We start from the raw sequence: 25,244 nt of genomic DNA, 5'->3' as shown, positions 1-25,244 counted from the left end.
CGGCAATCATGGAAAGAGACCAGGCGCCGAAGCCCCCCGCCCCACAGAGTAAAATGGACCAGTACACGGTCATGGACTTCGGAAGCACCCCCACACCTGCAGACCTGTCCACCATCCTTCAAGCCATCCGCACCTCCCAATCCTCGGTGCAGGGCAAGATCGAAGAGGTTCGGGTCGACATGAGTCTTATCCGGCAGGACCTCCATAACGTGACGGTCCAGAGCAAGGAAACGGAGTCTCGCATATCCATGGTAGAGGACGACGTCCAACACCTTAAAGACCAGGTGGCTCGTCTTCAGACTCGTACCCAAGAACTGCACAAAAGGACCGAAGATACTGAAACCAGGTCACGGCGCAACAACCTCCGCCTGGTGGGATTTGCGGAGGGAGCGGGACAAGGCCAGGCATCCGATTTTGTCGAGCGCTGGCTGCGCTCATGGATGCCCGAGGTCACCCTCTCCCCATGGTTTGCACTTGAGCGGGCAGACCGGTCTTTCGCGCCCAGGCCTCCGCCGGGCGGACCCCATAGGCTAATCATAATGAGGATCCTCAACTTCAAAGATCAGGACTCCATCCTGGCCGAAGCACGGAAGCAACAACACCTCAAATATCAGGGACATACAATCATGATCTTCCCCGATTACACCTGTGAGGTCCAGGGCCAACGTCACTCATTTGGAGAAGTTAAACAAAAGCTGTGTGCCCTCAACATCCAGTACAGACTTATCTTCCCGGCCCGCCTCCGGGTGGTGTCCAAAACAAAAACCTTTTCTTTGACTCCCCTGAAGAGGCCTGGACATGGGTGACAGAAGAGAGCCCCTTGCGCATCAACGCGCCGTAGTGCCTCTCCTAAACACAGCAACAAGGGTGCCCGCCGGGACTTGCCTAACCTACGGCCGCCATGCACCCGCTTACGCAGGAGGCGGGGTCCACGATGAGCCCGATCGGATTCAATGTTGGGTCAAGCTAGACATTCGACTACCCGGGCGCCCCGGGTGACCTCCTTGCCTTGCAGCATGTGAGCTCTTCGAACTGCTCAGACCCTAGGGGAGCCTCGCCCCCAGCCATCGCTACTGGAACCTACGGACACTGATCTCTCCCGAAGCCCGGTCCTTCCCCCGGGGCCCCCGTGAACCCACCATGTCTTACGGCTGTAATTGGTTCCGCATCCTTGGTGCTGCACTTCAGCTCTTCATTACTTCTAGCTCTTGATGGTCATTGTCACAGAACATCCTGCTATGAGGAGGGGTCCTCCATGATTCCCCATTCCCAAGTGTTTTAGTTTGGTTTTCTTCTAGGTTCCTCAGTTAGGGTTGACAGATGCTTCTGTTCCTGAAGTATAGGGAGGGGGTACGGGGAGGGGCAGGGTTGGGGGGGACCCGTGTCCCAATTTTTCTTTGTTGTACTTGGTTCAAACTCACTGCCTTGATCAACTAGACGATGACCACATATCCCATAATGTCAGCTGTCCCGGCTCTTCGCCAACACACGTCATACACCACACTTGGATCCCTGTCCAACAGCGAAATGAACACGCATACCATCAGACTTGCAGAGATGCGCCCAATGCTTTACGCAAACTACACTCCTCGCTTACGCCTACCATTCGCGGGAGACGTCTCCTCATGCACCCATATCCCCCATGACTGACAAAACCACAGTGGGAAGGGTTTGCTTCATGTAATGTCCTGGAATGTTAACAGACTGCTAGATGGAGTCAAGTGGACTGCAGTCCTGCGCTATGTACAAAGCCACAACATCGACATACTGCTCCTCCAAGAAACTCATCTGGTGGGCAATAAATGCCCCTTTCTGGCGAGGTACGGCTATAGTGGGATTTGGCACTCCGGCTTTACTCGTGGGTAAAGAGGAGTAGCCATCCTTGTATGCCGCACCCTTCCATATGCTTTGCGCAAGGTCATGACTGACCCTCAGGGTACCTATGTAGCCCTGGAGGGGGCCGTAGGAGATTGAGCACTAAATTTGCTGTCCGTATATTCCCCACCGACACTGATGGCCCCACACTTAAATGACTTGCAAGGTTGATCGTCGCCCTGCCCCTAGGTATGACCATTATAGGGGGAAACTTCAATGTAGTAATGGACCCTGCCCTTGATATGGTGTGAGTCCCTTCTCCATTCAGAGTTTCTCAGGCCAAGCTTTTGTCGAACTGGGCGACCGCACTTAGGGTCTGCGACGCCTGGAGACTTTGGCACCCCACAACCCAACACTACACCCACACCTCTGCATCCCACCACAGTCATGCACAACTCGATTACATTTTCATGCCGGCTTTGGATTGTCAGACAATCAAGGAGACAACCATACTCCCTAGAGGTTTCTCCAACCATTCACCGGTGATGCTGCAGGTGGGTGACCTTCCTGACCCGTTGCGACTGATCTGGAGGCTGAATGCCTGGTTTCTCCAGGACAAAGATTGTTGGGATTCGGTGGGCCACGAGCTCCGGCAATGTTTTATCACTAACCAGGGCTCCATTTCATCCCTTGGCACTCTGTGGGAGGCTAGCAAGGCCACCATCCGTGGCTTCGCCAAAGGCCAGCTCAAGCTTCAGCGGGCTGCGCCAGAGTCATGACTTACCCTCCTGGAGGGTCAGATCACCCTACTTGAGGACCAATCGCCCGAAGGGGGGCCCGAGGCCCTGGACAGGAGATTGGCATTCCTGCGAGATGAGCTCAGGCAGACCTCCCTGGAGGCCGCCAAACTGCCCTGGAGGTCTTCGGTGGTGCGGGTTTACGGGTAGGGAGACAAAAATGGGAAGCTTCTGCATCAACTGGCCACATACCCGATCGCCAACCGCATTATTCCAGAAGTGTTAGCCCTCAATGGTGAGGTCCAACTGTCTCCGGCAGCAGTGGCTCAGTGCTTTGCAGCATACTATACTGCCCTTAACGCAGCACGGCCCCCCACTCTCTTACTCTCTGAGCTGCTTCACTGAGAACAGATCCTTATCCCATGCCTTAGTGAATCCGAGGCAGAGGTGCTTAACCTCCCAATCACCCCAGAACAGGTTAGTGAGGCAAACTCTTGCATGGCTACCAGTAAGACCCCGGGCCAGAGGGTCTCCGACAGGAGATTTATGCTGCCTATTGGGACACACTGGTTCCCCGCCTAATGGAGTTATATGCGGAGGCGGCCGATAAAGGCAAATTTTGAACCTAGACCGACATGGCCACCATTGTGGTGATCTACAAGTCTCAGCCGCCCTCGAAGCACGGCTTCGATTATATTCCCATTTCACTCATCAACTCGGAGCTCAAGGTGTTCGCAGCTACCCTGGCTAACCGGTTGCGGCCGTATCTGGCCAAACTGGTCCATCCTGACCAGTTTGGCTTCACGCCCTCCCGGGGCACAAGACACTGCCTTAGGCATCTTCACCTCGTGCCTGACTCCGGACTTGTCCCTTCTTTTTGTGGACTTCGAGAAAGCTTATGATTCTGTGGACTGGCAATACCTGGAAGCGGTGTTGGAAGAAATGGGTTTTGGGGACTATTTTTGCAAGCTAGTGCGAGTGCTATATTGCCAACCATGGGCCCGGGTGCTGGTTAATGGAGCCCTGTCGCAGGCCCTCCAGTCCATGAGGCAGGGATGCCCCCTTTTACCACTCCTCTTTGCCCTGGCCATGGAACCTTTGGCATGCCTCATACGCTCCAAAGAGCACATCATAGGGTTGAGATGGCCTGGATTCACCCCTTATGCAGATGACATCCTCTTATACCTGGCGGAGCCTGCGTTATTGGGACTCCGGTGCCTTTGGGCACTGAGTCTCTTGGAACTGACCTCTGGCCTTCGATTGAACCCCGCCAAGTCTGACTTGGTCCCCTTCACCTTTCAAGAGAGTGCTTCAAGTGGCAGTCCACAATTCCCCTTTGACGGCAGTCCTTCAAGTATCTTGGGATATGGGTGGCCCCGCTCCCGGATCTCGACTGGGCGCTCAATGTAACACCCTTAGTGAAGAAATCCCGGGCTGATCTCCTCAGATGGCAGACAGTGTCGCTGAACCCGATGGGCAGAATCGCCTTATTCCAAATGATGATACTGCCTAGGTTTCTCTACATGGTTCAGAACACGCCTCTCCCCTTTTCGCGTGCGTGGTTCCAGGAAATGGACAGCCTGGTCATCAAATTCCTATGGGGGTTTGGGGGCCCCGGTTGGCCCTTGCCCAATGTCAGATCCCGCCCTTTGATGGCGCTTTGGGGGTGACAAACATGTACCTTTATTATCTAGCCACTCGGCCTTTTACCCTGCATGACTGGTTTATTGGGGGCTGGTCGGATACAGCCTATCGACTGGAACTACACACCCTAGGCTTGCCAATATTCAGGGGATGCTGTACGGAAACACCGTCCCCAGAACCCTACCAGCGGTCACCTATAGGGTACTTCTGGCCTGGCGGGCCTCTCTGCGTCACACTCACTGGTCAGGCAAATTGACCCCATACACTCCGCTGTGGCAGGGTGCCCAGCTAGGGGGGTTGCTGGTCTATCTGTATTCAGAGCATGGGATCTGATCAGGCTCTCAGAGTTGGGGGGCGTCAGGAAAGGGGGCAGCATGCGCACCTTTCAGGATCTTCAAAACCTGTACTCCCTACATACCTCGCAGTTTTTCCGCTACTTGCAGTTGCGCCACGCTCTCCGCTCACACATTCAAGAGGGTACGTCTATTCCCGAATACAGTCCGCAGGAGGCCCAGGTGATGACTGGCAATCTGGGGAAGGGAGGGATCTCCCATATTTATCGCTCCCTGACAAATAACACCCCAACATACTCTCACAGCTCAGGGACAGATGGGAGGAATGGGTTGGGCCTTTGGAAGATGCAGATTGGCGGGACGCGCTAATGGCCCCTAAATTAATCACAGTATCAGCGCGGTTTCGCTTGATCCAAACATACTACCAACACACTGCGCATCTCACACTGCTCCGCCTTCACCACGCCATGCTTTGTCTCGAAGCATCATGCCCACGCTGTCAACACCCTCAGGCTGACTTCTTCCATATGGTATGGCAGTGCTCTGCCATTAGACGCTTTTGGGAATTGGTAACGGGGGAATTTACTGAGGTTCTAGGCTGGGAGGTACCTTTTAATCCCACAACTGCGCTCCTGGGACTTAACGATGGGCTGCATGGCTCTCAAGCAGGCAAACTTTTCCTCAATACAGCCTTGATGGTGGCTAAAAGAGACATTGAAACAAACTGCCTGGCCTTGAATGCCCCTACCATGCAACGCTGGCGCATGGGGGTGGACTGATGCACAGCGCAGTAGCAGCCCTTGTACAAGACCTGGGGATGTCCGAAGAAATATCGTAGGGTGTGGGGCAAATGGGTGGGAGTGAAAGAGGACATGTTTTCGTTTAACTATTGCGGGATGTGGTGGGTGTGTTTTTTTTTCTCTACTTCTGCTGCTTACTAAGGGCATGTACACTGTCTTACGGATGCTATGTTCCTCATATGTGATGGGATCTGAGCTGGCTGTTGATCTCCTGTCTTACTGCGTATGTTTCTGAAAAATCAACAAAAATTGGTTATCAAAAAAAGTGAGGTACCTTTCTATGGTAGGAATGAGGTAGGAGCTCACTGCTATTCAGCTGTTGCAAATTTCAACTTAAAGAAATGTTTGATCATTCTGCGTAAGTGTTGTGTATGCCTTCTATAATGTACGCAACGATTGGGATTTGCATTTTATTTGTTAAGATTGAAGAACTGGGATTTCAAGTACCCAGCGGCGCCAGGGACACGCCCAAAGTCCTCTGGGTTCCCTTGCCTTGGTATACAGAGACACTGAATACTTCTAGGTGGCGTCAGAGATCAAATTTATTAGCTGCAGCCAGTAGCAGAAATCCCAGTAATACAACATGGTGTACAACTCAAGAAACTGCTCAATTTTACTAAGGCGAGACATCCCTATTTATACACAAAAAGGTACATTTAAAATGCACGCCCCTGCACCAAAATTCAACCAATAGAAAATACATTACATCACACAGCATCATACAGTAAAGCTCATTTTACAGTGTCCCAACCCACAAGTTAATATTTAGGCATATCTAAATAATAATCTGGAAGGGCCGAAGAAACCCTTAATTGAAAGCGTAACCCATGAAATGAAGAAACAGTAAAGAAAAGTAGTTTCAGATAATGTGCAAGATAACAGAAACGTAAAGAAACTTAAAAGTTAACAAATGTCTTGAATGGTGATTGGGAAAAGTGGATAACGATCTTGCAGGGAAATTGGCTTGGCAGGGTCAATTTCTAGGTGAAAGGCCAGCTTCTGAAATTAACTCCAGTGCACGAACAAAACCTTAGTTAATGTATATATGACCCAAAAAAGGTCAGACTGCTTTGCTCGCAGACTAACTTCTCAGGCCTAGTAAAAGGCAACAGCAGATGGCAGTCACGACACATGGCAAAAACCCATGTTTAGAAAAGAAAGTCGTAAGGAAAGAAACAATTTAGATATTGTTTAGGATAAGATATGTGCAAGGAAACTAAAGGTTAACGAGGTCCTGAACAGTGATTGAAAAACTCAGACAACGATCAGCTAGTGAAACTGGTTTTTGCAAAAGGTCAGTTTCAGGTGAAAAGGGTTACTCTCTCTGCAGTTCATTCAGAGTCAGAAAAACCCAAGTTAATATATGCACGAACTCAGAAGGGCAGACCACTTGTTCGTTGGGCCTACTTCACAGGCCTACGTGAGGGCAAGACTAAAATGGAGTCAGGTTTGAGAATTACAGAACCACAGACCCTCCTTTTGCCATTACGTAGGCAATAACCTAAACTCATGTCAATCTGAATCTAGGTCTATATCTATTCTCATCAGGTCATCAAGGTGTTGCTGTAACATCATCTTATTGTCCTTCACTTCTCTCGGGACGGGTCTTCTCACACAGATTGTAGCACAAAGACTACAAATGGCGGGACCACACTGGATGCAAAGGCAACAAGAGAAGAGAATAGCCGAAACCATACCAAGGAACGTCAAGATCTTCCATCCCCATGTGGACAGTAGTCCCCCAAACCATCCTGTCAATTACCAATCTCCTTCGTCTACGTGAATAGACTCAGAGATCTTGTGCAATCTAGAGATGGCCTGGTACACTGTCGGGGCATTATCTGGTAAGCAAAATTGACCTCGATGTGGCACAATCCAAATAGGAGGAGACCTTTTTCGTCTCTCCTTCTCTGTCAACTTAGCACTGTATCCAGTCACATTCCAACCAATGTAAGGCAGCACCTCATCCTTAGGGATAGCCTTGTACGCATCAATATCTCTGATTATGTCGGCTATTCCCTTTATCAAGGCACTATTGCTCGGATTGTCTTTCATGGAACGTAAAGGATATACCTCATTGGCATAGATGAACATAGTCTGGAAAGCCCATACAGAACCATTAAAACTAAAGGGCAAAACCAAATATGGCATGCCTCTATCTGTTGTATGAGGCATAAGACCACACACCCAACAATTAGTGGTATTGACTACTAACTGATGCTGATGCAACAGCTGAATAAACGAATTGTTGACAAACTCTGATCTCCTTATCTGTTCGTTTTCAGGCAAAGTATGAAATTGGTGCAAAGAAACAGTAGTAAAGGAAAGCATAGGTTGAGAAGTTATTGCAGATGTCAATTGTGTAGAAGGAACAAACCAGAATATAGTAGCTAATAGAATACATAAAAGTATTAAAATAGATAAAGCTATACCACACTTGGAGAACAACATTCTATAATATCGGTTTTTCATCTCTTGCCTTTTATCGTCATTCCTCAATACAATCTTCATTTTCTAATGTTGCTCATGCAATCTTGACAGAGTACTTCAGCTGTGATTATTAGCAGGTCGTAGGGACACCGCAAGTCCTGCAGAACTATTGCCACTACTCAGGTCACAAACTGAACCGTTGGTACTCCTACGTGACCCTGCAACTGGCAAATGGTAACCAATTAAAAATTTAACAGAAAACCATAATACAATTTCAGAAAAAGCAAGAGAAAAAGAAAAACAAGTCAAATGCAAAATACTCGAAGAAATTGTCTCTTTTTGATCTCAGTGTGGAAAAAAATAATGTTCAAAGTCTCTTTATTTATTCCGAGATCGGAGGTTGTAACGTAATTTAGTCGGCACAGTTTGGTCCGTAAACAAAAGTTCAGGTTAGGTAGTGTCCAATCTCAAACGTGGAGGAACAGCTTCTTGCAACACATTGTCATTTTCCAGTTCAGATTGAGTCCATTCAAGCTGTGCGTCACTAAAAGGGACAAACCTAGGGACACGTTCTCCTTCAAAATCTCCCACACCCTCTCTAACCCAAGTGTCGTACGGCAAAGGCAGGGGTACGCGCTTCGTATGGGCAGCGTGCACCCAATTCTTTTTTCCAAACACCTTAACAGCAGTCCGAGTAGCCAAAAGAATTTGGTGGGGACCAGTCCAACGAGGCTGTAGGTTCTTTGTTCGTTGGAAGTTACGCACGAGCACCCATTGTCCTGGATTGAGGGTATGGCCTAGGTCCACAGATGCTGATGGGAGCTGGTTGTGGACCTGTTGATGAAGGACACGCAGTTTAATGGTCAAATCGTGCAAGTAGTCAATTGGCATAGGATGTTCGATGTCGCTATATTCCTTCAGTCTAGGGACACCCCAAACGTTGGCAGGACGCCCAAACACAATCTCATATGGGCTAAGTCCCACACGAGAATGCACTGTTGTCCTTGTCGACATAAGAGCCAACGGCAAAGCATCGGGCCATGTAAGGCCAGTGCTTGCTTGCACTTTCGCTAACTTAAGCTTCAATGTCCCATTATAACCCTCAACCAAACCCGCTGACTGTGGGTGATTCACAGAATGAAATTTCTGCTTGATGCCCAAGCCCGCACACACTTTCTTCATTATCTGACCCACAAACTCACTTCCATTGTCAGACCATACAATCCGTGGCATTCCATACCTAGGGAAACATTCTTTGAGCAAAACATTGGCAGTAGACAAGGCAGTATTATCCTTTAGGGGGTAGGCCTCTATCCATCTGGAAAAGGCACAAACAACCACAAGGACATACTTCAAGTTATTACATCTTTCCATGTGTATATAATCTATTTGTAGAACCTCGAACGGATACGTTGGAGGAGCAAAATGACCTGCAGGAGTTGGAGTTCCCTTGCCAGGATTATGCATCAAACACACCATACAATTCTTGACAAGATCCTCTGCACATTTGGGAATTCCACTATTCTGCCATACCGGAGCCAACAACTTGCATATCCCTTTTGAACTAATGTGAGCCAATCCATGGGCCATTGTAACCACTGGGAGCACATATGCATCAGGCAACAACCATCGCTGGTGTTCTGACAACTCAACCCAACAACCTGTTGAATCCAACATACCCGTAGTTTCTCTCCAAACACTCACTTCTTTCTCAGTCGCTTCAGCCTGAATCGTTTTCACACTTTCTATTGTGTCTTCACACATTCCACCAGCCATAACCCAATTAGCTGGGCCTGCAACATACATACGGCTCATCATGTCTTTCGCCGTTTCCTTCGCAACTTCATCTGCAAACGCATTCCCTCGACCAACATCGTCCACAACTTAATTATGCGCACTACACTTCACAATTTCAATCTGCTTTGGGAGAGTGAGAGATTCCAAAAGTTCAATCACCAGCTGCCCATGCTGTATTTTTGTCCCATGCGAAGTAAGGAACCCACGCTCTCTCCACAAACGCCCAAAACTATGGGCAACTCCAAACGCATACTGACTATCGGTGTAAACATTCACTCACTTTCCTTCTGACAACACACATGCTCTAGTCAGTGCAATCAACTCTGCTGCTTGCGCAGAATTCTGTGGTATGCGTGCTGTCTCAACAACTGTATGTAAAGTTGTAATAGCATACGCTGCAGTCGTTTCACCATTCGGAAGCTTAAAACACGAACCATCTACCCATAGGGTACCATCAATATCCGTAAGGGGAGTATCCCTCAGGTCAACTCTAGCTTTCGTTTCTTCCTCTGTACGAAGAAAACAATCATGCTGTTCCTGAGGATCCGTCTCTGTAGAGATCGGTAAGAACGTAGCTGGATTCAGCACATTACATCGTTTGATGTGAACATAGCTAGCCAACAGTGTCAACTCGTAACCTGAAAGACGTGCACTAGTAAGGTGCTGTGTCTTAGTCCTGTTTAATAAGGTATCCACTGCATGTGGGACCATCACAATCAACGTATTGTCCTATACCAAACCAGCAGACTGTCGGATAGAAACAGCCGCTGCAGCTGTAGCTCTCAGACAACTCGGCAACGCCTTAGCAACTGGGTCTAACGTTGCTAAAAAATACGCGCATGGACACTGCTTGTCCCCAAATGGTTGTGTCAACACTGACAACGCACAACCTTCTCTCTCGTCGCGTACAACGTGAAAGGCTTACTATAGTCTGGAGTACCCAACACAGGAGCCGAACACAATGCATCGCGTAGTTCAGAAAAACTTTTCTGACATTCGTCAGACCAAGGAAGAGGATGCGGAGTATCTTTCAGAGTCAATGCTAACAGAGGTTTCGCCAACAGTGAAAAATTGGGGATCCACTGTCTACAATACGATGTAATACCTAAAAAGGCACGCACTTCTCTCTGCGTGGATGGCACATTCATTTGCGCAATTGCTTGAATTCGTTCTGGGGTCAATCTCCTTCCCTCCTTCGACAAGAGATGACCTAAGTAGGTCACTTCTGGGCGACAATATTGCAACTTTGAAGGTGACACTTTATGATGAAGGTCAGACAAATACCGCAACAAAGAAAGAGTAGCCTCTTTACAAATCTTTTCATCATCAGCAGTAACCAACAAATCATCGACGTACTGAATAAGAGTAGCACCAACAGGTAACACAAAACCGTCAAGCTGAGTTTTCAAGGCTTGACTATAGATGGAGGGACTTTCACAATAACCTTGGGGAGCTCTCTTAAACCGGAAGCTTCGGCCTCCTAATGAGAAGCCAAAAATATCCCTACTCTCCTCAGCAATAGGAATACTGAAGAAAGCATTCTTCAAATCGATGACAGAAAACCAAGCTGCCGAAGCAGGAATCAAAGTCAACAAAGCAGTGATATCAGGTACCACAGGAAACTGTGGCACGACTATCTTGTTTACCTCTCGAAGGTCGATCACAAACCGGTACACAGGTGGCTGAGAAGCATCAGTACGTTTAAGAACAGGCAAAACAGGACTGTTACACACATTACCTCTCGTTTCCTCAACTACACCCTTCTCAACCAGGTCATAAACAATAGCTAAAAGAGCTCTCTCACCATCGCTCGAAATCTTGTATTGGGGAATACGAGGTAGCCTAGCATTCGACTTAAGAGTAACAACATACGGAGGAATCTGCAAAAGACCAACATCATTTGGACCTGTAGCCCAAAGTGTATCAGGAAGCGAACGCAATTCCAGTGGCAAACAATCCTTAGACAAATACTTTGGGGAAATCACTTTCTTACCAAGGGTAAGTTGTACTCCCGAAGGAGAACAATGCAATGTTGCATACAATCTTTTCAGCAAGTCCAAACCCAACAGATTCTCACCACAACCAGTCGTTAAAATAAGTGGAGCTTCCAATTCACAAGGGCCAATCGAAAGGGACAAAGGACTAGAAACCGGATTACGAACTGGGGCGCCTGAAAATCCTACTGAAACATTGGTCAAGCCAGACAAAGGTGCGCCAGGAAGTTTAGAGTGCATAATAGAACTCTTCATCGCACCAGTATCCAAAAGAAAAGGTTCTACCACACCTGATGTAATCACTTCAACATAAGGTCCACTCTGGTCTATTGGAACTGACACTACTCCCTCACTTTCCGCTATATGTATCAAGCTATTTAGCATTCGCAAAGGCCGAAATTCTGCGAATTTCGGCCTTTGCGAATGCTAAATAGACAAATGGTATGTATCAAACAAGTTTGATGCAAAATAAGGAATAGCAAAATTTGCTAATCCTTATTTTGCGATTGCACTTAAGGAATTGCAAATTTTGCGATTCCTTAAATGCAATGTATCAAACAAATAATATGCAAAAAATGCCATTAAGGATTAGCAAATTACCACCAACTTCTAGTTGGTGGTAATTTGCGAATTCTTATCAAAAAGCTTTTTTGAAAATAAACAAAGGTGCCATATGACGCCCATACATGCCCTTAGGGCATGTATGTGCGCCATATGCCCCCAAATGTCTTTTTCAGGGGTGCAGCAGGGTGTTCTTGAGACACCCCTGCACCCTTGGAAAAATCCCTAATTTGCGATTAGCTAATTTCTAATCGCAAATTGCACCTTCATTCCTATGGGCCTCCTGGCCCATGGAAATGAAGGGGTAATTTGCGATTGACAATTTGCTAATCTCAAATTAGGAATGCTAAGGAATCGCTATTGGAAAGTGATTTTGTACATACATACCGTTTTGCATTTCCTAAATAGCGATTCCTTAAAATTCGCTATTTAGGAAATGCAAAATGGTTTGTTGATACATATAGCGGTTTGTCCTTGGCTGTCCTAGTTATCATTATAACCAGAACACTCACCTTCGACATAGTAATCCTCAACATAATACTGGGCAGACTGACCACTCGGAACATTCTGTCTGTCAAAATAATTCTCAGAATTCTGTAGGGAAGAGGAACGCTCATTCTGGGGAAACACACCATGTCCCCTACCCCTAGGAGCTTGCTGAAAACTACCACGACCTCTCTGACCAGATACACCATTCGCACGCTGTAACAAAGCCGGGCAACTATTCTTGTAATGACCTTCCTCTCTGCAATAAGCACACTGATTAGGACCAGGAAAGAATCGCTGAACATAAGGCTCAGGCTTCTGTAACAATCTCTGAAATTGTGAAGGTTGCTGAAACTGAGGCTGATTCTGACGAGGCGGATAAGCTTGCTGCAAAAGAACTTTCGTCTTTAACTCTTTCGTTTTCTTCTCCACTTTATCCTTCTCATCTTTATCCCTATTCTCGTAATATTGTGCAGTAGCCAATATCTGGGCCAACGAAGAGACAGCCCATGAACTCTCAGAGTCCTTTAACTTATTAGAAAGTTCGGGAAGCAAATTAAAGACAAATGTATCCACAAACAACCTTTGACCACCCTCCGTACTCATATCCTGACCACTATGATCAATAAACGTCTCTTCAAACCTAGTGAAGAAATCAGATACACTATCGTCTTTCTTCTGCTTACATGCTGCTAACTTATCCCAATTCACTCGTAAAGCGGGCATCATTGTTTTCATCAGATTAATAATTCTACCTGGTAATTCTGAAACTGAGGTTCAGGTTTAGCATCTCCCTCCTGTCTACCATCTGCGGCAACAATATTCGCCCAGGTATCACCTAATTCAGCAGCATGATTCTCATGACGAATCTTCGCCCACAAAGGTTGGGGGACTACATTACCCATCAACATATCGATGTCAGCTAAATTCATAATACACGCTTCAACTGTCTGGGACAACTCCTTGTAATAACCAGAAGGATTCTTACGAGGGTCAGGTAAGGTCTGCTTAAGAGCCAAGACCTCTGCTCTCTTCCAAGGGACATGTACCCATATTCGCTGAAAATGCGGCAGAATAACTGGATTAGCGTTTGGGTCCCCTTCCTTCCAAATTGGGGGAACTTCTCTCATTGGATACTGTCTCGCTTTTCTTCTAACAGAAGAATCAGGTTCATACAATGTCTGAGGCGGAAGGCTAGATCTAAAAGCCAGTATCGTCTCTACGGCATCTGTAATATCAGATTCTACTATCATCCCTTTAGCAAAATCCGACTGAACATCAAGTAATTCCTGCGGGATCAAACCCAAATCATTATCTTCCCATTCCTGACGCAAAAACATACACATCACATTAAAAACATACCTTTGCTTAGGCGGCTCCCACTGAAAGAAAACATCCATAACCGCTGGCAAACTATACCTTGAGGCATTTATAATCCATTTACGAGCCAACAAATCCAACACAGCCCGTTCCTCAGAACCAGGAAGCTGACTGCGACTCTGCTTACGCTCCGAAACAGGGGTCATATTCAGTGACCCAAACAATGGTGACAACAAATTAGAAACGGTTTCTATCATTCGTTTTCGAACAGAAGGAGAAGAAGCAGACATAGGAACAGGAGAATAAGTATTTTGAGGCAAAGAAGGTGTAGGGACAAGAACTGTAGAAATCGAAGATGCAGAAGCAGAAGGCAAAGGAGTTTGAGGCAAAGCTGGTAGCAAGGCTGGCGACCCTAGAATGGGTTGCGCAGGAGGAGGCAAAACCATCTGTGGAGCACCGGGTGGCTGAATAACAGCAGGAGGTTGAACAACAAAGGGTGGAACAACCAGGGGTAATAGAGGCGCAGTAGCACCCTGCACATAGGGAGGTGGCAATCTCAGTAAATGAGAGATCAAAGGATCTTTTTCAAGGTCTTCAATCACTTTTGGAGGAGAAGACGGCAAGGCCGGATAACATTTATCTATGGCCATACAACGCTGTCTATCTAAAACTTCACTCGCACGCTCTTCTCCATCTTCCTTAAACTGTCTAGCAGCTTGTAATACTGACATATTCTTATCTTTCCTATCTCTCTTTGCTTGTTTAATTTCTCTCTGTTTGGCTTCCTTATGCCAAAGGCAGAAAGAGTCAAACATTGCCGGCCGGGCTTTCTTCTTAAATAGCTTAACTTCTACATTGTCTAAAATCTCTGTTTCAAAACTACCATGTGGGGGCCATTGCAAAACACCATCATTTTTTGTGTAGTGGACCCATACTTCATTATAAATAATAGGGCCCACGCCGTGTTTTGAATAGAGGTCATAAGTCGGAGCTCCAACCGGAGGTATCGGACTCTAATTCCCTACTGAATTCTCAAGAAACCTAACCTGGATGGTAGCAAGCCCGAAAGTTATCGGGCAATTTCACTCCTGCCGTGGCCTGCCAAGGTGACTGAGGCGCATGTCAACGCGGTCCTCTCGGAACATCTACGCCAAGCTGATATCCTTGATATGATGCAGAATGGGTTTCGGGCGGGTCACAGCACGGAGACGGCTCTACTGTATATGGTGGAACACCTGCGCTCCGTGCTTGATGCGGGTCAAACGGCGGCGCTGGTGTTATTAGATCTGAGCGCCGCCTTTGACACCGTATCACACCCCATCCTTCTGCGTCGTTTAGAGGAGGCTGGTGTCACCGGCATCGCTCTCCAATGGTTCCGGTCTTTTTTAGCCAATCGGACCTTTAGCGTGACCGTCCCTCCGTATCAGTCCAAATACCATCCGCTGGATCTGGGGGTTCCCCAAGGCTCCTCGCTGAGTCCTACGTTGTTCAATCTATACGTAAGGCCGCTAGCTGAGGTTGTCCGCCAATGGGGTATGACAATGGTGTCATACGCCGATGATACCCAGCTAGCGGTCACGATCAGCGGGGATGCCGAGGTGGATGCACCCAGATTCCAACAAGGACTGCGGGCGGTCGCCAGCTGGATGACGTCCAACTGTCTCCAGCTGAACGCTAGTAAAACCGAGGTCATGATCTTTGGCAAACAACCGGAACTTTGGGGAGAGAGATGGTGGCCAGGGGATTTGGGTCTTACACCTACCCCAGTTTCTGAGCTTAAAAACCTCGGGGTATGGTTGGACCCTTCCCTTACGTTTGCCTGTCATACCAAACGTACGGCGGCCTGTTGTTTTGGCATTCTACGGGGGCTCCGTCCTGTGCTTAAGTTTTTTGATGCTGCCACCAGGCAACTCGTGATCCAAGCCACTGTCATCTCTAGGTTGGATTATGCGAGTTCCCTACTGGCAGGCATGAACCAGGCAGAAATTGGACGCCTGCAGCGGATCCAGAATGCCGCAGCTAGATCGGTGGTAGGACTACCTAGATCGTGCCCCACTTCCAGCACCCTGCGCTCGCTGCACTGGCTCCCGGTGGCTCAGCGGATTCAGTTCAAGGTCCTCTGTGTTGCCTAAAAAATACTTAAGGGGTCTCCAGCCATGATTATCTCCAAACTTCTGGTTCACTATACTCCAGCGCGAGCCTTAAGATCTGCTGATTTAGAACTGGCTGTTGTCCCTCGTTTTAAGCGTAGTAGAGCTGGCGGACGTTCCTTCCAAGTCCGTGCGGCGGTGCTCTGGAATTCCCTTCCCCCGGCGATTCGCGCCCTTAGGGACTTGTTTTCCTTTCGCCGGGCGGTGAAAACCTTCTTGTTCCCTTAGCTTTTAATTTTTTTCTGTATGCTGTCATGTTGTGTTGTGCTGCTACCTTGCCGTGGCGCCAGGACGCTCCTTCGCTGGAGCATCTGTGCGCCTAATAAAAACGCATAACGTAACATAACATAACATTGCTCGATCAGAAGCATACACATCGGAGAATATGTGGACTAGTGGCCTGAGCTGCTGCTCTTGTAACCTGGGGACCCAGATTCGTCTCCCGGATTCCGTGCTAGACTCAGCATTGTGTGTTTCTAGGCAAATCACTTAATCTCCTTATGCCTACATGTGCGTAAATAATACTTATGTAATCCCCCCTTGACGTACACGATCTTGTTCCCGACATCTTTACGTAATGCTCGCTGCCCCGCTGCTTCATATCTAGGTTCGTCCTATATAAGTACCAACACATACATACGAGTGTGTTTAACATTCCCTTGAATCTGGTTCCGCTTTGAAACGCTCCACTTAAAAATGTCTCGTTGAACATTTAGGCACAAGCAGCCTTATTCATCAACGGGACATTTTGCGAGCCCCTAATAGCGATTCATAGCGAATCGCTATTAAGGACTCGCAAAACGGTATTCATGTAGGAATTGCTAAATAAATAGCGATTCCTACACAATCCTTATTTGCGAGTAGCAAATTGCTAATCGCAAATAAGGAATAACTCCCCATGCATTCCTATGGGCCAAAGGCCCATAGGAATGCATGGGGAGTTATTCCTTATTTGCGATTAGCAATTTGCTACTCGCAAATAAGATAGCGATTTAAAGGGTGCCAGGGGTGTCCAAAGGACACCCTGTAGCACCCCTTAAATGCAAATTGAAACAGATGTTGCGCACACACATGTCCAAAGGACATGTGTGTGTGTAACATGCAACTTAGAAAAATGCATTTAAATGCATTTTTCTAAGTTTTTGCTATTTACCGAGAGGTCTGACCTCTCGGTAAATAGCGGCCCAAAATTGCATTTTCGCAATTTTAAAATGCTTCATGAATTGCATTTGAGGAATCTCAAATAGAGATTCCTTAAATTCAATTCTTCGCAAACGTGCGAATTCTTAAATAGCGATTTTTGCATTTGGGATGATGAATCCCAAATGCAAAAATTGCACTCGCAAAAGGCAAGATTCTGAGAATCTTGCCCTTTGCAAGTGCAATTTAGCTTGATGAATCAGGCTGAAGGTCCCCTCAGGAGGAAACATGTCAGTCTCCGGTGCTCTCCCGCAAATTGGCAGAATATACCGCCTGATTCATCAATCTCCCGTTTTGCGAGCCCCTAATAGCGATTCATAACGAATCGCTATTAAGGACTTGCAAAACGGGATTCATGTAGGAATTGTATAAAGAAATGCGATTCCTACACATTCCTTATTTGCGATTAGCTAATTGCTAATCGCAAATAAGGAATAACTCCCCATGCATTCCTATGGGCCTACAGGCCCATAGGAATGCATGGGGAGTTATTCCTTATTTGCGATTAGCAATTAGATAATCGCAAATAAGGATGCGATTTCAAGGGTGCAGGGGTGTCCAAAGGACACCCTGTAGCACCCCTGAAATGTAATCTACATTGGTGTTGCGCACACACATGTCCAAAGGACATGTGTGTGTGTAACATGCAACTTAGAAAAATGCATTTAAATGCATTTTTCTAAGTTTTTGCTATTTACCGAGAGGTCTGACCTCTCGGTAAATAGCGGCCCAAAATTGCAATTTCGCAATTTTAAAATGCTTCATGAATTGCATTTAAGGAATCTCAAATAGAGATTCCTTAAATTCAATTCTTCGCAAATGTGCAAATTCTTAAATAGCGAATTTTGCATTTGGGATGATGAATCCCAAATGCAAAAATTGCACTCGCAAAAGGCAAGATTCTGAGAATCTTGCCCTTTGCGAGTGCAATTTAGCTTGATGAATCAGGCGGATAACCTCACATGACTCACAAATAGCGTGGGAGTTACCAGTGCAAGAGGAACATTTAGCTCTGGTTAACTTCATCTCCGGGTGACGTGTGCCAGGAAAAGCTTTATATTTTACAAACAAAAACAATTTCAAATTTAAAATATGTTCCAGCACGTCTAACAAAGAAGAAAATAATTGTCTAGAATAGATGTCCCGATCCTTTTATTGATCGAGAGCATTATCCTCCTTTAAAATCAGTCCCTGCATTTTCAGAAAGGCTCAGAGTATGCCACGCGATTCTCCTCCTTATCAAGGAATCTGGCTAAGAATAGACGTGCTTGATACCCGAGAGGTAACAGACTCCTGCACCTTCAGCTACAGAGGTATACATAACCTAAACCATAACTCAAACAAAGTTATGTAGGCTCCTAGCCCTTTGCAGTTGGCAATAGCCAGAGCTTCTGGAATTGTATGGCAGAGGAGTGCCAAATTATGTGGCATGTTTAACTAATTTAGGTGGCAAGGAAAGGAAATTATGAGGGAATTATGTGGAAATGTTTTCCAATATAGTAGCTTTGTAGAACGGTGTTGTGCATTTCCTCTATATTATCATTAGGATCTACTGTAGAGTTAAGAGATTTAAAAAAAAGATGCAGCATGTTCTAGCGTCTTCTAAGTTTGAATGCCCTATAGAAAAAAACTGTGACTTTGAGAACAGAGTATATGATGAGAACATTCATGTGCGTTAAATGTCTGCTTCATTGTCAACAGACAATCCAAAGGCAAGTGTCAGTAATAATAAAGCATGTGTTAAATGGCTGGTATTGTCCAGTGGGACTAGCTAAAAGACCATCACAACATTAGTGCATGATGTCCTAATAAACAACATACTTCCTAGACTCACAGAAGGACATATATTGCCAAGGTCACACATGTCTAGTTTGAGAGCCTTAGCCTCGTTAAGGCTGTCTATCGATAACAGCAGGAGTCAAAGGAGAGGGAGCAAGATCTTGCCAGCGCCTCCCCACTTCTTGGTTTGGATTATGGCTTCTCGCCCGCAGTTTGGCATGGCAGCGGGTAGGCGAGGAGGCTGGAGGCTTCTATTTACTTCTACTGTCACTTCAACACTTTCAGGCCTGCACTAACTTACATCAGCCTCAGGAATCATCCAATCACAATCCTCTTCCAGTGACATAATAGCCACATATCCTCAACAAGAGGTGATTGATGTCACTGTACACCATCATACTATGACAACCTCTCTCATTAACAACACAATCTTCTCCTCAAGGGCTAGCAAGACTGCATTTCCCCTCGTGTCGCACCCAGGTGGAATATAAACATTAATAAACCGTCACTTCTGACCACAACCACAGTTAGTTTAATATCGAGGATGTGTGGGATCTTTACTGGAAAAATCAGCATACTAACTTGGAGAGCCCTGGAGACGCATATAGGAAGACCATCTTGCGGTCGAGCTTCTTTGACTTTTACGGCTGGTGTAAAATACATTTCAAAGCTTTCCAGAGCGATTTCATTGACAGCTCAGGTTTCATGAAAGCAGAAAATATAAATACGATTTTTGTTCAAGAAAATGCAACTAAAGGGTACAATTCATTTTTGGTCCAGACCTGTTAATATTTCATGTAAGTACATGTAAGGAGTCATGTGTGAGCTGTATCTGTTTTCACATTGTGGAAAGTGGTGGCTGGTGACATTTGAAAGTGGTGAGGCGTAAAAGTTCAGCATGAGTGCCCTGTGGCGAGCGTCATTACAGATCAGTGGATGCTTCTCTGGCTAGGAGCTTTAGGACACAATAAATACTGGCAGGTGGCACCACCCGCAGTAACATTTAACATGTACACAAGACCAGTCTTTGAAGGTGGCACCGCCCTCAGTAATGTTTAACAGTTTACCATCACCACCCTTAACAGGTGGCAGCACTCACAGAAACATTTCACCATGGACTGGGTGAAATAGCTGGTAGGCAGAGGGAATCTTCCCGAAACAGTGGACTGGGTGATCTATCACTTTTCTCCACCCTCCACCCTCCACCCTCTACATCTGAGTAGCCAGTGACATTGGTATGATCGCAGGCATAGGAAGAGATCTACTGGACAGGAAGCAGTCACCACAGCCATAGGAAAAACTCTAAGGAACAGGAAGCAGTCACAGGTATGAGAAGAGCTCTCAGGGACAGGAAGTGGTCACAGGCATAGGAAATATTCTCATTTATAGGAAGAACTCTCTTGGACAATTAGCAGTCACAGGCATAGGAAGAGCTCTAAGGGACAGGCAGTAGTCAAAGGCATAGGAAACGTTAACAGACATAGGATGTAGTCATATACATAGCAAATACTCACAGGTATAGGAAACACTTGCAGATATAAGGAGCATTCACATGCATAGGAAGCAGTCATAAAGAAAGCAAGCCCACAAGGGGATAGGAAACACTTGCCTAATATGGCCAATGAGCCGTCAAACGAGAAGCCCTTAAGGTGTATACCTCCATTATTTATCAAGTTAGATCGAATTCCTTGCCTGTCAAGTGACTTTCTCGGTTCCATTTGAGCAAGCGCCATCAGGAAAATCCACGCCCGCCAGTACCCAAGAAGTTGCCCATATAAACAGCCCAGTATTCAAGCTTATAAACTATCTTTCGCACAATCCATAAACCCCATGACTCGTGTTGATCTGCGGACTAATAAGCCCCTCCATACATACAAAACAATTAGTAGTCCCAACCGGAGGAGTCCTCAGCTAGCCCTGATGCAAGAAACTACCAACTTTATGCACAAACAGATCACCAACATCTTGCAAGACTGTCCAAAGCGATAAAAGTAACTACACAACATGATCCTAGCACCCAACACATAAGCAGCAGAATTACACGCCTGATTCTCACAAGAGGCAAGAAACGGGTAACCTCAGACAGAACCCCAGCTAATGCAGAACACCAACAGCAAACATAGGCCGCAGATGAGACCTCCACTCACCGGCATCATACTGGGTCCAAACCACCTTTATACAGGCTACAGGCCATTGGGTCCAGTACCGAGGCTGATCTTTGGAGCTGGGAAGGGAGTGGTGGCTGGTGGGCTAACTCGCCCAATCATGCTGGGACTTGAGTCCTGCAATAGAACTCATGGACAGGTTTGATTTTTGTTTTCTTGCTCTGACCCCTTCCGTCTCTCCTTAGGCTGGCTCCTGACTATGTAAGTCTTAATGAGAAACTCAATGTCCTCACTCACAAGAAGAGACACAACCGTGTTTGCAATAAGTACCCATATGCAATGATTTCAGTATAATTATCCTATGTTGTTTCTCTCATGCCCATCCGTGTACTGTGCTCTTCTGCTACTGCTGTTTTTAGATACAATATGTTGTTTTTAAGTCCCTTCCCCAAAAAGCTCTGCAGCCCCACCCTGTAAAGCGAGACATAAAGACAATTTGAATAAAATATTTAATAAAAGTAGCATCCATCTGTAACTCAAAGACTGGGCTTTCAGCCAAAACAACAAGCAGGCATGCTGGGATTTGAATCTTTACTCCTCACTTTAAACAGTGGAATCCTACAAAAGTCCAAGGCAGGAGCGGCCAGAGGAGGAGAGGGGTAGGTGGATTGGGGAAGGTGAGCGGGTGGCGCTAGGGTTTGCGGAGGCATAAAACAAATGTAAAAAACCTACCTTCAGCAGGTCGTCACGCTCCTCTTCAGAAAGGCACATGCTTCCAGAATGCCCTGCGACCTATCCTGAAGCGGCTCTCGCATGAGAGCATCTGCAGGATTGACCTGAGTGCCTTTGATTAGCACTCCAGGACAGACTGTGAGTCTGTGCCTGCTCTGTCCAACACAGCTGCGTTGCTGGGATGGAGAGAGCTTTCACAACGCATGATGGTTTGGCCAACCTGAGACGTTCGGCCAAACCATCATGAGCAGTGATGGGGGTGCACTACCACTCCCCTCAGTGCCTCTCACTACCAGGCTCCGCCCCTAAATCTCAGCAGAAAGGAAAAATTAAACAAGTGCTGTTTTATATTTCCTTTACTGCCGTTGTTAGGAAATCGACGCTCCTCCGTCATAGCGGAGGAGCTGACGCAGTTTGTGGAGGGTTAGCACACAAGGCTTTGTCTGGGTCTCTGGGAAAGGCCTGCCACTCTTGGCCTTGCACTATTTGACTGTTCAGAGCAGCTGCCAACCACACATACAAATTCTCTTCCAATTGCACTTTACTATCCCCACTATTTGTTGTTTGGAACCAATCGCTTACAGACCTATCTTGCATTTTTGGGCAAGAAACGTACCTCATTTACGCCCTTTGAGGGAGCGGGAACTACCTGGAGTACGTAAATCATTTGTGGACATGGCATTCCTCGACTCAGCACCTGGCTTCATAGATTTAAAAGTTTCATCCTAAACACAAGGTAAGTAATCTGTACATATAATGTGTAAGCAATTGATGTACCAAACACGCTGTTTACCTGGTGTTGCTGACTGTGGAGGGAGCCTTGTCCCTGGGCAGAGAAGCTCCGTTGTTGCTGCGCTGACCCCTCGCCGCCACCGCACTTCGGATCTGTGCGTGGCCGCTGAGAAGGGGTAAAACTACACATCCCAGCATTCCCGGCCATAGGAGTGCAGCGGGACCACGCCCACAACCGCGCCTGGTCGCGCTAAAAGCGCGGGAGCGCCGGCGAAGCCCGGGCAAAGGGCGGGCAGTCTGTGGCAGTCAGGGGCTGTCTGAGGCTGGGCTGGGCCACCCCTCTGTCATCGGCGACTGACACAGTGCTGGCGGACTTACTAACACTAGCGAGAGTACCTGCTCTTCCTTTATAGTTTGAGCTAATGACCACCCACTCTGTGAAGAGCCTGAGGGGAGGTGGCGGAGGGTGTCCAAGTGGTGTTATAGGTACCATGGATAAATTCATTACACGGGTAGCAGCCGTAATAGAGAAGGAGATAGCTATGACGGAGCGGCGGCTTTCGCAGGAGCTAAATCCGTATAAGAGATCATCCTTGGGCTCTATAGCTCTGGTAGAGTCACCCATAATCAATTCTGCTCCCCTTTTAACCTCTCCTTATATATCCGACGAACCACGGCTTGTTTCATTGAGGGCTAGTATTGACAGATTGGAAAGCTTGGCTGCATCATCTACTCACGCCCCCGAGGCTGATGGCATTGAGGCACCCCCTCCTTTTGTTTCCCCTGCTACTATAACCAGCCCTGTGTCCATCCCTCTTTCTGCGGGAAATCCTAAGTCTCTGGGCAAACCGCTGTCGGTCCCTAAGATCTCGGCATATACTAAAAGGAAAAGGAAAAGGATCGCTAGCCCGTTCAAAAAGAGCTCCCTGAAACTGTACAAGAAAGCACGGAATCAGGGATCCAAGGGCTTAGGTTCCAAATGTCCAACAAATTCCTCTTTTCTATTTAAGGGGACGGGTTCCACCGCAGAAAATGTAAGTGCCCTTCCCTTTCCAACCCTCCAGCCTTTGTCCTCCTGTGCCCCGGCCACCTTTGCACAAATCGAGGGGTTGTTGAATTCACTGTTGTCTCCAATTGCCGACAGAGTAGCAGGGTTGGGAGATAGGCTAGACATGCTAGAACAATCAACCCTGGATAGCTTCTTCTCGCTGAAAGCACTTATCAAACTCCATTATAAGATAAGGGAGGAGGGGCAGGGAGGGACCTCCCCAAACAGTACTACCATGGTGTCCCAGCACGCCTTGCCTGATGGAACCCCTGTGGCCAGTGTAGTAACCCCTCAGCCGACCGACATTGCACCTGCAGTGTCGCTGGGGGCTTCCTCGGGGAGTGCTGGTCAAAGAGCGCAAGCTCTTCCTAGTATCCCTAAGCACTCCAAAGCGCTGGGTTAGGCTGTGCTGCCAGGGGGGAGCGGCCTAGCAAAAACAAAGGGAACCCCAAAGGGGTCGGGCAAAGGTAAAGCCACTTCTCAGGCCTGCCCTGCCGAAACTTTGATTTCTAACCATCCCCCTACACACCCGCAAACACAACCACCAAACGTTGCCCACAAAGCCGTATTTTCCAACACTGCCCTTAAATCTCCTCCAGTGAACTTGCCCCCTGACTGCCACCCGTATGTTGCTGTCCTCATAAATGTACCCACACTGAAGGCTGGTCAGAATGAATCCCCTCAAGCTTTATTAAACAAAACTATGCACTGGCTTGAGTCCAACAGACCCCTTGCGAGGGGCCTTGATGGACACATTATAGGAGCCAGAAGGGTGAATTGGGTGGGTTACGGACACAAGCAAGCAGAAGGAGACTGCGTGGTGGTCAATTTTAGGGACAGCAGAGTAGCACAAACTATTTGTGACTACAAACCTAATTCTGGGAGGCAGGGAATTGGTACAGTGGACTTAACATTTTTTTATCCAAGATTGGTCCCAACCCCGACTGGTCGAGATTTCGGCACGGGACGGAGCAATAGCACCAACTGTTTTGATTTCCCTGCTAAACCACTATTTTATCCTCAGGCAGTCTGGTCATCACCTGGGTGGAGATCTCCGGGATATTGAAACGATCCGAATCTTGGGGAGGCCCCCGGAGTTAGCAAATCTGTTGGTGACCCTGACTTGAGTGGGCTGTCTGCGGATTTTGTCACATCCTCCCAGAGCAGAGTAATTCCCACTCCCATGCATGAGAGAAGTCAGGTTCCAGATGGGCAAGGAGGGGCCAGTAGCCTAGTGCTCCAGGATACTTTGGCGGGGGGGAATGACCTCGATTCTGGCGGTGTTGTAGCTGTGACGGATCCAGTTCTCAGGATTTTCAGCTGGAACATCGCGGGAATCGACAGGAAGCTGGAGTTGCCTGACTGGAATGCCCTTGTGGAGGGATACTCCATCTGCATATTCCAGGAGACATGGGCCATGGAGCCCTGCCATAAGGTGGGCTATTCGTCCCACTTTGTTCCCGCTGTGTTGTCCCAGGCAGGGAGGGGGCGCCCCTCGGGGGGCCTCCTCATTTGGGTTGCTGTCTCCCTGGATTGCAGGGTGGAGGAACACCCCACAAATTCTCCTGACATCCTCAACATTACGTTGAAGGATTCTCGGGGTTGCCTGCTCTTAGACATT

General features: G+C 47.3%; 1 protein-coding gene across 2 annotated transcripts in view; it reads right to left on the bottom strand.

Moving 5' to 3' along the window:
• GALNT18 (polypeptide N-acetylgalactosaminyltransferase 18) overlaps positions 1-25,244 on the bottom strand; it is a 1,871,693-nt gene that overhangs the window by 1,071,695 nt on the left and 774,754 nt on the right. The window lies entirely within an intron of this gene.

The sequence above is a fragment of the Lissotriton helveticus genome, chromosome 3_1 (genome assembly GCF_964261635.1).
Source record: "Lissotriton helveticus chromosome 3_1, aLisHel1.1, whole genome shotgun sequence".
In the NCBI taxonomy this organism is placed as follows: domain Eukaryota; kingdom Metazoa; phylum Chordata; class Amphibia; order Caudata; family Salamandridae; genus Lissotriton; species Lissotriton helveticus.
The sequence above is the reverse complement of the archived record's forward strand: the minus strand, read 5'-3'. Positions and strand labels throughout refer to the sequence as shown.